We start from the raw sequence: 12,076 nt of genomic DNA, 5'->3' as shown, positions 1-12,076 counted from the left end.
CAATTCAAGAAAACAGATTACGCAAAACCGGCCGTCGCTCCTGGACAGAGTATCCAGACAGTAGTGGGAGGTGAAAGAATGAACCGAAGACCAAGTGGCAGCCTTGCAAATCTCGATAGGCGTTGACCTGAGGAAAGTTACAGAAGCCGCCATCGCTCAGACTCTATGTCCCGGGACTCGACCATGCAGCGCGAGACCAGCCTGAGCGTAGCAAAAGGAAATACCAGTAGCCAACCAGTTGGACGAGGTGCGCTGGGAAACTAGGCATCCCACCCGAGTAGGGTCGAAGGACAAAAACAATTGAGGAACCGTCCGATGAGACTGAGTGCGTTGAAGATAAAAAGCCAACGCCCTCTTACAGTCAATCGCAGGAAGCGCCACCACGCCAGGATGAGAGTGGGGCTTCGGAAAAAAGACCGGAAGAACAATGGAATGATTGAGATGAAAGTCCGAAACCTTCTTGGGCAAGAACTTGGAATGAGTACGCAGGACCACTGTGTCCTGATAAAATACAGCAGAAGACGGGTCCGCAACCAGAGGTTGCAGCTCACGAACTCTACGAACAGACGTGAGACCAACCAGGTATACCACTCGCCAGGTGAAACAGATCAAAAGAGCGTTATCAATGGGTTCAAACGGAGGTTTCACCAATTGAGCTAGGACTACCCTAAGATCCCAAACCACCGGAGGGGGCTTGAGCGGAGGATGAACATTGAAGAGACCCTTCAGAAAGCGGGAAACCGTCGGATGGACGGAGAGCAGCTTCCCATCCAGCGGCCGAGGAAAGGCAGCAATCGCACAGAGGTGGACTCGGATAGATGTCGATTTGAGACCAGACCGAGACAAGTGGAACAGATAATCCAGCACTGAAGGCAAGGAGGCAGAGAGTGGATCCATGCAGTGCTCAGCACACCACGCAGCAAATTAGGAGCATTTCTGGGAAAAGCATTGCCGACTGGAGCCCATACGAGAAGCCTCGAGAATATCCCCACCGACTGAGAGAAACAGAAGGAGGGAGGCACGATGCGAGGAACCAAGCTGATAAGTGTGGAGACTGCAGATTGGGAGGCAACAGAAACCTCAACACTGAGACAGCAGAGAAGGAAACATAGGAAGAAGCAGAGGCTCCCTGACACGCTGAAGGAGCAGGGAGAACCACAGCTGTCAGGGCCACAGAGGAGCCAGCAAGATCATGGTGGCGCAGCCCGACAGGAGGTGCATCAAAGATCTGAGAATCAGAGTAAAGGGAGGGAACGCATAGAGGAACCTGCCCATCCAATCGAGAAGGAAAGCATCCACCTTGATGCGAACCCGGGAGAACATCCTCGAGCAATATCGAGGCAACCAGTGAGTGAGGGGCGAAGCGAACAGAACTACCTGTGGGGTTCCCCACCGAACAACCACATGCCGCAGAGTCTGAGAATGGAGCGACCATTCATGCGGCCGAAAAGGGCGACTCAACGTGTCCACCAGACAATGCTGCTCGAAGAAAGAAGTAGTGGTGTAATGCCCCCTGCCAATGACGAAGGGCTTCCCTGCAAAATAACAGGGAACCTGTACACCCTGGCTTGGTCACAGAATACATCGCCACCGGGATGTCGGGACGCACCAGGGCCCCGCAATCTTGCAACCAATAATGAAAATCCACCACGGCATTATAAATGGCCCGGAGCTCCAGCAGATTGATGCGGCTGCGACGGTCCGCACCCGACCAAAGACCCTGAGTCCGAAGGCCGTCGAGGTGCACCCCTAAGCCCATGCCGAGGAGTCCATCGGCAGAACCTTCTGATGCGGGGATACGAAGAGGTGGCCCACCAACGAAACAAGCGTGTCAAGGAGGGAGGCACCACAATGTGCTGGGAAGCGGGATCCCGATCCTGCCATCACTGAGATGCTCGGGTCCAGCGGGGAACACGAAGATGAAACCAGGCGAACATCGAACCCATGATCCCAAAAGGATCAGCATCAGCTCGGCCGAGGCCGAAGACCGCTGAGACACCAGCTGACTCAAGCGCAGACAGACGGCCTGCCGAGGCAGAAAAGACCGGAGGTGGGCCAAGGACAGAGGGGCCACCTTCCGGCATAAACAAACAAGGGCCTCCCCCTGAGGCCGAGACAAGAAGGATCACAGACAAACTGGGTCCAGGTCCGCCCCGACGGACTCCCGAGACTGGGGCGGGCAGAGTCTGAACCACTCCCGGACTAGAAACTAGTGCAGATCACGAAGGGCCAGGACCAGACGCAGATGGGAGGATGGGAATGCCCAACCGACAGAAGCAAGGCTATACTCCCGGTGCGCAGATACGGAGACAACCCTCCCGAAGAGAGGGGAGGAATCCCCAGAAGGAGAGCAGCCCGGAGGCTATGCGAGAATAGTCATAAAGACGGCCAGGAGTCCATAACCCGGCGCTGCTGCAGCTATTACGGCTGCTGCGAAGGAGGCCGAGATAACACAAGAAAGGAATCCGGAGGGCCCCACCGGAGAAGGAGTCCAAACCACCAAGGCAGACGGGATTCAGCTGAAGGCATCCCGATAGGCGAAGGACCGGTCGCGTTCTGAGAGGCGGTTAGTGGCCACTGCAAGAGAGGCCTCAAGAAGCACAGAACTCACGCAAGTAAAAGTGGCGAGACGATCCTGGAGGTTCAGATCCTCAGCCACACTCTGCGCCAAGCGAGATGACGCATGGCAGGAGCAATAGAGCCGGAGCAGGGAGAGAGTCTCCTCCAGGAAACCAAACTCCGTACTACAAGATTCCGTCACGGCTGCCCGGAATGAACCGAAGAGAAAGCGGGGGACCCTTTCGAACAGGAGCCGGAGACGCCGAGGCACAGAGCCCCAGACGACGTCAAGGCACTAAGCCCCCGTCGATAACAGGGCGCAAACCCGCAATCGACGCCGAGGCCCAAAGCCCCAGCCGCTGCCGAGGTATAAAGCCCCCAGCGACGTTGCGGCACCAAGCCACAGTCGACATCGAGACACAAGGCCACAGCCAACCAAAGGGCACAAAGCCCCAAGTGACATCAAGTCACAAAGCTCCAGTCGACGGCGAGACACGAAGCCTTGGCAACGAAGAGGCACAGAGCTCCAGCCGACAATGAGGCCCCCAGCCTCAGTCGACGATGAGGCACAAGCCTCAGGCGAAGTCGAAGCACCAGCGTCAAGTGACGCGGAGCACACGGCCACAGCCGACGTCAAAGGTACAAAGCATCCATCGACGTCGAGACACCCAGCCTCAGTCGACTTGGAGACACCAAGCCCCAGTCGACGTCGAGGCAGAAAGTCGAAGCACAAAGCCTTAGACGACGTCGAGGCACCAGGCCGCATCCTACGTCGAGGCACAAGCCGGAGTCGAGGTCGAGGCACGAAGCCCCAGTCGAGGTCGAGGCACCAAGCCCCACACGACGTCGAGGCACGAAGCCTCAGTCGACGTGGAGGCACGAAGCCCCAGTCGACGTCGAGGCAGGAAGCCCCAGTCGACGTCGAGGCAGGAAGCCCCAGTCGACGTCGAGGCAGGAAGCCCCAGTCGACGTCGAGGCAGGAAGCCTCAGTCGACGTCGAGGCAGGAAGCCTCAGTCGACGTCGAGGCACGAAGCCCCAGTCGACGTCGAGGCACGAAGCCCCAGTTGACGTCGAGGCACGAAGCCTCAGCCGACGTCGAGGCACGAAGCTCCAGTCGACGTCGAGGCACATCGAGGTTCAGAAGTCGGCACCGTACCAATGAAACTGGTAATAAAGGTGCAGCAGTGCGCTCCATAAAGGGCAACCTCGAGATGAGTATTCCCATGAAAGGAGGCACGCTTCGAAGGTCTCGTAGAGGCAGGCACGACTGCACACGATGCCTGGAATGCCTGAGACTCAGCCGGTGGCATTACCGAGGTAACGCAGCTAGAAGAACAGAAAGAAAGAAGACTTATCGGGGATCGAAGCTACTCAGTCCGATTCCAACGAAGGAAAAAGGGTCCCGGCCATCCTGCTCACACGAGGTGAGCCCAGAGAGAGGCCAGGGAAGAAGAAAATACAGCTGCAGCCAATTGAGGCCTAGTCGCATGGCTGAGGCCCAAGAAGGGCCTTCCGGTAGAACCAGCAGAAACACAATAAAAAGTCCTTTTTTTTTTTTTTTTGAAACAAAGAAATACACGATCAATCAACAAACGCACAGTGACTCCCTAACAAAATAAAGAAGCCACGGTGCTAGAAAGGCACTTAGAAGAACGCAGAGAAGAGAGACAGGGCTTTCTGGCTCCGCGGAAAACTAAGAACTGAAGACCATGAGGAGGGGATGCGCCCTCTAGTGGATCAGGAAGGCACACACATGCGTGCTGCAGCACTAGCAAACTTGAAATCTTCAATCAAGTTTGCTTGAAAAGCTGTCCGCATCGGGGCTCCGTGGATGACGTCACCCACATGTGAGAATATGCTGCCTGCTTATCCTGGGATAAAAGAATCTACACGGGAGAAAACCATATAAATGTGCTGATTGTGGTAAAAGTTTCACTACTAAATACAAACTTGAAACTCTTGAAAGAAGCCATACTGGAGAAAAACCATATTAATGTTCTCAATGTGATAATTCCTTCAATAATATAGTTAGATTTATAGGTGCTGATTCTGTAAATGGGTATCCCGATTGTAGGCGGCGGTACTCATCCCACTGCTGTCCAGCAGCCAATCAGGACACATCTTTTTATTTAAACAAAAAACCCTCGAGGCAAGGTACATACACTGTAGGTGCTTGTTGCGATTGAGGGAGACGCATCAAGCGTGGAATTGCCCAGAAGTGGTCTTGGGTTAGCCTCAGCAGCTCTAGGTGTCTCCCTAGGGCCGCAACACTCTCTGGCCTACATTTCAAATAGATGTGATCATTGAGCTAATCACGGCAAGGAAATTCCCCTACCATGATCAGCTGAGCGGCTGCATCAAGGAACTCCCCCTTCCGTGAAGTCTCCCAGCAGGAAGTATGCTCAATCCCTCCAACCGGAACCCCTGAACCCCTTCCGAAGCAGCCACACAGTAGGGATGCCAACTCTCTCCTGCCACCACATCCCCGGAATTTCCCACCCCAACAACTGGTTACACCACCCTTCCAGACCCAGCACCCCCCATACCATTCCAGAAAAATGTCCTGCCAGAGGGATGCTTACATCCTTTGGTTGGCAGGCCTGCCACTCCAAAGGCTTTCCACTTTCCAGTGCATTCTGGGATACACCAGGGAGGGGGCCTAGGCATTGATTGGCTCAGATACCTAATGCCCCTCCCACCTGGGCTAATTGGAGTTTTAAGCCTCCTTCCCAGTGCCTCTTACCCTTTGGCATCCATCGAAGTCTTAGGCCACTTCCACTGCATCCCAGGATGCACTGGGAAGGAGTACTAAGACTCAGATTGGCTCAGGTGCCTAAAATCCCTCCTATGGTAGGGGCTTTAGGCATCTCAGCCAATCAGGGCCTTAGGCTGCACTCCCCTGTGCATTCCAGAATACACCGGAAAGGGAAATGCCTTCCAATTTGGATTGACTGGACTGCCGGCTAGAGGGTGTAAGCATCCCTCTGGCTGGACTTTCTTCTGGAAAACTGAGGGGGGGCTGCAGGAGGGAGTGGACATTCCTCCTGCTCGGCTGGTTCGAGAGGTGTTTAGGGATAGAAAGGAGTGGGTATCCCTCCCGCTTGGCTGCTTCTTAGGGAGGTGGTCAGGGCTGCGGTGGCAGGAGGGAATGGGCATCCTTCCTGCCAATTTCAGTGGGACTTGTGGGGGTCCCCTGCTGCAGTTGCTCAGCTGATGTGACAGGGGGATTCTTTTGCTGCGATCAGCTGATGGCAAGGGATCTCTCGATCAAGCAGGTGCGATTCTCTAACCAACGCCTGTGACACGGATGCTGGTTAGATAAATGCGGTTCTTTATAGGACACTGATGTATGATTCTCAGCAGGCGGTTGATGAGACTAGTGTCCTATACAGAATCTGCCCCATAACTCATAAAGGAGTCTACACTGGAGAAAAACCATATAAACATTCTGAATGTGGTAAATGCTTAAATACTAAAGCTAAACTCAACATTACAGATAAACTCAGAACACAAAAAAGAATCCACTCTATAGGAATACACAAAAAATAAAACCAGACAACCAACAAACACAAAAACAAAATACACCATGGAGAGAAGTCCTACTAAACACGAGATCCATGAATAAGAAGGGAACTCAGATTGCGGACTTAATACAGGAACAAACACTGGACTTCCTACTGGTAGCAGAATCCTGGCTCACAGACAACAGTGGGGTCGTCATAAGTGAAGTGTGCCTAGCAGACCACATCATGCTCCAAAATAGAATAGGTGGTGGGGTAGGGATTTAGCAGTAATATACAAATCCAACCTGGACTTCCAACAAATGAAAACTACCCAGCCAACAGGAGCAGAATGTCTACTTCTTAAGAGTAGGAAACACAGTGAGCATAATGGTGTTATATGTCATCCCTAGACCTAGACACAGAAGAGTAGGAAAAATTGTGAACCTCATCACAGAAGTCAACCTAAAATTCTCCTCATTCTGAATATGTGATGACTTTAATCTATACGTAGATGACCCTGAATGCCAAAAAGCCCAACAAATAGTCCAACAAATGGAAGGTCTAAGATTACACCAAACAGTGATGGAGAAAACCCGCCTTAAAGGACACACATTAGATGTACTGTTCGGCAGAGAGAAAGATATAGGGGACTGCAACCCCACCTCTATGAAAGTATTAGTACACTTCGAAATAAGACAACCAGACAGTAGGAAGCAATCAAAAACTCCGGAACGAGACCAAAAATAGGGAGAGGATTCATAGACAGCATCAAATTCAAAAACAGACTGGAGACATACCTCAGAAAAGTAAAACCCGAGATCAGAGACTGTGAGACGAGGTACTGGAATGTAGCCTAGAGGAGGTGGCTCCATTAAATTACAAAAACCAATTTAAAAAAAGATGGGTTCACCCCTTAGATGAAATCATGAAGAGAAAGAAAGAAAGAAGAAAACTCAAAAGGAAATGAAAGAAATCAGATGAAGATAAAAAAATCCAGAAAAACCTGGTTTAGAGTCAACAAAATTACTATCAAGAAGAAAAGAAAAGAGGGAATTCCTCTCAAAAAAGATCCTAGAAGCCAGAAACTCCACAAAAACCCTATATCAGGTAGTGTAGGGTTTCTTGGGGAAAATAGAAAGAAATCACCAACAAATGTTCCCTAACCAATAAAGAATTCAGCAACTTCTAAAATAATGAAAGACAAGGGAAATGGGAGCCAGAATGGAAGAGTTCAAATCCATCGCAGAGAACCGGCTGAAGAAACTTCTGAGATGAGTGAAACCGGACCCACTAATCCTGGATATATGCCCGATACACCCTATGAGAGAGCTTGAAAGCCCAGGACTCTTACCTCACAGACCTTATCACAATCTGGACATGTTCCACTTGAAACTGAGGGCTAGATTCACTAAGCAAACCGATCGTGTATGCGACCCGATTGTTCCCAGACCCGATTCACTAACCATCCTTCCGATCCAATCAGCACCCGACCAGATCAGCGCATGCAAATGAGGGAAATGGCATGAAAATTTTGGAAGGCAGCAATTCACTAAACAGTTTGTACAACACCGATTGGGCTTGCCGATCAGAAAAGCAGTGACTGCTGAAGACCAGTTGCTTCTATCCTTGCCCAGGCTCGCAATGCTTTTTTGCAGAATATATAAAAAAGGAAAAGTTCCTTTTTTATATATTCTGCAAAACTTTGCAAGCCCGTGGTTTTAACCCGACAGTGTGCCCCCCTCCCGGAACCAAAAAATGCCCCCCCCCCTCCGCATCAAAATCCACTGCCATTGAGCTCGACTCTGCCCACCAAAGAATGAATATGGCAGGAGGGATGCCAACTCCCTCCTGCCATTGGCCCAGCTGAGCCCACCCCTGCCCGTATCTTAAAACGCCACTCCTGCCATCTCTACTACTTACCCACCCCATAAAACAAATGGCAGGAGGGTTGCAGATACCCTCCTGTCACCCAAGGGATGCCCCCTCCCGTTTCCTGGCTGGACCCACCCCCTCCCCGTACCTTTACAGTTGGGAGCAGGAGGGGTGCTCAGTCTCTCCTGCTCCAGGCCTCTGACGAGTGCAGCCTTAGGCCCTGCCCGGTGCATCATGTGATGCATGGAGTGGGGCCTAAGGCCCTGATTGGCTGAGGTGCCTCTGGTTCGTGCCTTGGGAGGGGCCTGGCGAACCTCAACCAATCAGGGACTTTCTTAGGGAGGAGTCCAAGGAAGTCCCTGATTGGCCATTGTTTTTGGCTAAAATAGAAGAAAACAATTTTTGCTTTTGAGGCCGCAGGTTCTGCAGTTAGGAGCATCTTTCACTCTGTTACCCCTGTAAATGTGTAATGATATTTAAACAGAATAGATATATATATATTTTATGAGCCGCAGCATCTTTCTAAGTTTATTGTTACTAAAGGTCAATTAACCTCACTGTGAGGATTGAATTCAAATAGATCTGCTCAGTGAATATGGTTCTGGGGTTGTCAAGCCCCGTCTTTATCTCATTTTTAAGTTTTCCTGAAATGATGTTACTCAGTCTATTCTTTAGTTCTGTCTTCGGTTACTGTGGATTAACTATACTTTGATAAGTACAGCTTATTACTTTAAAATTATGGATCAAGAGTATTTGATTCTTGTTGATAAAAACTGTTTCGGTTCATTGTATTTTTGCTTTTTGATGGATATTATTGTCAAATATTGAAAATTGTCAAATGTTGAAAATATAAATAAAGAAATCAGAAAATGTCTGAGCTGCATATATGCAAAAAAGTCCCCTCGAACCCCATTTACTCTAGTAACTAGATCATCAAAAGTAGGTATGATCCTCTTTGCATTACATCTCTAAAGGTAATTAGCCCCTGAGACTCCCATTGCTCAAGAGCCCCCCCGTTCTTTACCCACCAAAAACTGGGGCTCACCCCAAATCGAAGACAGAGAGAAGATACCAAAAGATCCCCGCTCCGTAAGACGGTAGACCACAATTGCAACAAATGTTTTAAGAAGGGAATAGCCCCCCTCCCGAATCCTCTCAGCTCAGAATAAGAGGCCCTAAACCAATATTTCAAAGTCTCTTACAGAATACAGCTTTGCTCTATCCGCACCCCCACTTTAAACTCTGCTATAGACCAATCTACTAGAAAGCACAACTGCTAAATAGTACCAATGTAAATTCGGAAACGCTCACCATCCTAACTCTCTTGCTGTCGGCTGACTCGAAACTTCTACGTTTCTACAAGCAAGTCTGCTTGTGAGGCTGTCCGCATCCAGGCTCCGTGGATGACGTCACCCATATGTGAGAATAGGCTGCCTGCATGTCCTGGGCTAATGCTAGGAATGATCAAGAAAGGGGATCATGAACAGATCAGAGAAGGTTATCATGCCGCTGTACCGGGCCATGGTGCGCCCTCACCTGGAGTACTGCGTCCAACACTGGTCGCCGTACATGAAGAAAGACACGGTACTACTCGAAAAGGTCCAGAGAAGAGCGACTAAAATGGTTAAGAGGATGGAGAAGTTGCTGCACAGTGAGAGATTGGAGAGGCTGGGCCTCTTCTCCCTTGAAAAGAGACTGCGAGGGGACATGATCGAAACATTCAAAATACTGTAGGGAATAGACTTAGTAGAGAAAGACAGACTGTTCACCCTCTCCAAGGTAGGGAGAACGAGAGGACACTCTATAAAGTTGAAAGGGGATAGATTCTGTACAAACGTAAGGAAGTTCTTTTTCACCCAGTGAATGGAAGAAAACTGGAACGCTCTTCTGGAGTCTGTTATAGGGGAAAACACCCTCCAGGGTTTCAAGACAAAGTTGGACAAGTTCATGCTAAACTGGTGAGACTGGACTCATTTGGAGCACTGGTTTTGATCTTGGGGCTGCCGCATGAGCGGATTTCTGGGCAGGATGGATCATTGGTCTGACCCAGCAGCGGCAATTCTAATGTTCTTACCCAATGGGAAAAGCCATCTGTACCGATGCCCCTCCGCCCGAAGCACTTATGTCACCTCTCTCATTTTTGTAGTGTTGCCCAGGCCAAGTCTTGATATATTCCAACAAACACATTCTGCCAGCAGAAGTCTTGCTTCTGGAGCACCAGTAGGAGAAGTTTTTCTTTAAGCGCAAATTGTTCAACGCAAGCTATAATGTCTTTGCGCTTGAGCTTCTCGTAGGGTTCAAATTTTGGTGGGCCCAAACAATGGCAACAGATGCAGGAGCGGATCCATCAGCCTCAGTAAGGAGTTCCAGACAAATAATGTGCACCACCGCCACGCAGTCTTTATTGTCATCTGTTTCTGGAACGCCTTTAAATTGCAAATTATAGCAGCGAGATCTGTTCTCCAGATCCTCCACCTGGCTCTGTAGGTCATGAATTGTGGAGACAGTCTTATCAGCTTCCGCTCTCATGTCTGCCACCGCTGGAGTGAGCCCAGATACATGCTCTTCCAAGGCCGACATACAGCCTCCAAGTTCCGCTACCTCACCACTAAGCTCCACTAATACTGCCTTGACATCCTTACGGACTCCCACCTGAACTGCCACAAAGGAGGCTAACGCCTCCAATTTGTCCAAATTTAGGCGGAATCCTGCTTAGTCACCATATTCTTTAAGTCCAATAAGGACATTAAAGAGGGCAAAGGATCCATAGGGTGTACTAAGATATCATCCGCAAAAACCGATAACTTAAAGGTAGTAGCTCCGATATCAATCCCCCATATGGACGGCATTGCATATTGTGACAAACCTAGCACCAGCACTAGTTTTGCCCCTAATAAGATCTGGTGCAGAAGAGCTGACCAGTTTAATTCTGGTGACCAACTTGAGGCTGACCTCCCTTGCCCATATGATCAGAGCAGTAGTGATCCGGAGCAGAGGCAGGCAGACTGGCAACAGCAGCCTCCGGTCTATAAGGCAGCTAGGACAGCCAGAGAGAAATTAGCTGCACCTAGAAAACCCAGGCAAGGAAAGCCTACATGGGAACCAAAGCCCATCCCCCTCTACAGGCTGAAGGGGATTGGCTGTGGGTTGATTAAAAGCAGGCAGAGGCAAGCAGCAAGGAGAGGAGCGAGTGACGAGGGTGAATCACTCCAGCAGCCCAAGGCAGTGCCAGAGCCTTGGGATCAAGCAGCAGAGGCAGAGTTTTCAGATTGGCCAATGCAGGAGGTGGAAGAAAGCCTCCCCACTTCTGACTTCCAGATTCCTGAAGGTGTAGAAGGAATGGAAGTACAAGACGCTGGCCCTTTACCAGAGAGCCAGGCAGATCTCATGAACACAAACTGAGAGTCAGTGAGTAGCTGGAAAACTGGTGGTGTTTTGTTCCTTTCTAAGACACAAAAGCTTTAAGTATTTTTGCTGCCTTTGAGCTATCTATTATTTTGGGTACAAGAAGGGTACTTTCCTGCATGTGGATAGCTTGTTTTCCTAAATGGAAGTTTGTGGCTAAAGAGCTTAGGAACTGTATGAATGGGTTTCTTTTTTTTCTGTTTGAAAATCTTACTGTGACTGCCGTTTGCTGGTAAAATAAAGAGGGAATACACATAGGAACAGCATAAGCCCTATTACCAGCCGAGATGATTATTAATTCCCTGGGACTCCTATTAGATGATACTCACAAGAGGCCGGAGCAGGAGGTGCACACAAAGCTTCCGACGGTGATGTCAATTTATGTCACCCCATGCTGCTCACACTCAAAGCAGTGGCGGTTGGGCAGGCTGAGCCCAACTCCTGTACTCACTGACCCCCGACCTCATCCTGCTCCTTCATGGGCTTCTTTACCATAACGGCAGTGACAGACAACGAGGGGAGGGACGCGGAATTGTTTCTAGACTAGGCCCCCTTCTACTAAACCTCGCTAGTGGTTTTTATCGCCGGGAGCTGCGCTGAACGCTGCACATAGTTCCCAACACTCATAGGAACTCTATTCAGCGCAGTTCCCGGCGATACAAACTATTAGTGAGGTTTAGTAAAAGGGGGCCTAACCTTCATTCGTTCACCGTTTCCTTCACCAGCCGCGAGCCAC

This window comes from Geotrypetes seraphini, chromosome 10 (assembly GCF_902459505.1).
Source record: "Geotrypetes seraphini chromosome 10, aGeoSer1.1, whole genome shotgun sequence".
Lineage (NCBI taxonomy): Eukaryota > Metazoa > Chordata > Amphibia > Gymnophiona > Dermophiidae > Geotrypetes > Geotrypetes seraphini.
Note: the sequence above shows the minus strand (reverse complement) of the source record.